Source organism: Peromyscus leucopus, chromosome X (assembly GCF_004664715.2).
Source record: "Peromyscus leucopus breed LL Stock chromosome X, UCI_PerLeu_2.1, whole genome shotgun sequence".
Classification (NCBI taxonomy): Eukaryota; Metazoa; Chordata; class Mammalia; order Rodentia; family Cricetidae; genus Peromyscus; species Peromyscus leucopus.
In genome coordinates this window covers 115,605,397-115,607,303 of record NC_051083.1, presented here as the reverse complement: position 1 = coordinate 115,607,303, position 1,907 = coordinate 115,605,397, and positions in this window count along the sequence as shown.

Sequence of the window (1,907 nt, the reverse complement as noted above, 5' to 3'; positions counted from 1 at the left end):
TGCTGAGAGGGAACCCTTTTGATCTAAGAGGTTATCTTAGTTCCAGGAGGTTTCAAGCATCTAACACATGGCCTGGTAGTTATCTGTTCCTTGCTTGTCTTTTAAGGGCTTGTTTGGCATTGGCTCAATCTTAGGAAGTAGTTCAAGGAGGGTATTTGCAAAAGGCAGATACACAAAACAAATGCTAAAGAGGGGACCTGGAGCTCAGAGGCAGAAGGTTCTGTCTACGTGACTATCCAGGTACCTTGAAATGGAGATTCACACACACATACACATTTTAGGAGAATTATGAGCACAAAGAATTCATAGCAAAATGCAACTGAATATTAAGCTGCATAACACCAATAGTTCTTGCTGATTGGCTTCCCCCTCTACTGACACTTGGTTTTGTCAAGGTATAGCTTACAATATACAGCTGGATTTCTATTTCATATTCCTGTGGCTAGCCACGAAACAGTGAAGGGGAAGATGAATAGGAATCTCACTTACACAACTTAAGTAAAACATAGCTCTCTGAACAGATCAAGATAGGTTTCTTCTGTATCCAAGAATCTATTCAATATTTATTCAGCTATTATTTGGCTTAAAAGGGCTTATTGGGAAATGTTATCATTTTTACTGTTTTCTACAGAGAAAATGTTTTCCAGTTTCAAATAACCCTGGACTTTTGAATTATAACTTGTTTTTATGTTCAACCTATCTGTGTATCATTTCTCCTGTAGTTGTACATAAATTGTTTTTACATTCAAAAAAGGACAAATACTACAGAATTGTATTACATGAAATATACAGAATATACAAATTCATAGAGACAGAAAGATTAGATCTTAAAATGGAGAAGAAAGGAATATAGAGCAATGATTTCCTAAGTACAGAACTTCTGTTTTGTGTGGTGGAAAAGCCCCAGAAATGGACAGTAGTATCAGGACATAATATCATGAATGTAATAAATCAATACAATTAATGTAAAAAAATAAAAAATTAAAAAGGAGAAAATGCAACAACAAAAAAGAAGTAGAAGAAACCAGGTAAAGTGACAGTATGCTTGGTTCTATGTGAGCATAGCAAGAAAAGACCTCGGGGCTGGAGAGATGGCTCACCTGTTAGGAGATCTGACTGCTCTTTCAGAGGACCTGGGTTCAATTCCCAGAACCCACATGGAAGTTCATAGTTGTAACTCGAGTTCTGTAGCAAAACACCAATGCACATAAGAAAATAGAAAATAGAAAAAAAAGGACAATGACCTCAAAATTTTGACAATACACAAAATATGTTAAACAGAGGCAGAAATGTATAGTGCAATAACAAATTCCCACCAAGTATCTGCCTTGAGGGGATTTCTATCAGGATCTAGAACAGATGCTACAAGCAGCTAAGGATACTAACCTGAGGGATATCAAATGAATCTAAGCACACTGAGTTCATTAGTCCATTCACTTTATTCTTCTAAGTCAATTCTATCTACAAAGTTTCTTTCTCTTCTCTTACTTAGCTCCTCTCAGTCTCTCCTGCTCTTAGTCCCTTCTGCTGTTCTTTCATCATTCTACCTAGTTCTTCCCCCCCCCCCCGCCCCCACTTGTCCATGTTGCTTTCTGATAGGGAGGGGGACCTATGGTCGGTGGCTAAGCAAACTATATCAGAGCATGTAGCATTTGGTTAGTAAAGCACTTTTGCTCAGAGTAATTGCTGAGGAGAAAATCTAGGAATAGCACCTGGCTGAGGAGGAATTAAAACTTAATTTGCACAAGAAAGAAGCTTGGCACCTATTACTTGCCTGGCCTTGTAGGCAATCTCCTTTGGTCATTGAGAAGTAACTGCCTTAACTCAGTAACTAGCAAATTGCTAAAACATCATCCCAGGAATGTGAGCAGTAAATCTCTTAAGTTAGTGTATTGTGTAAATAACCC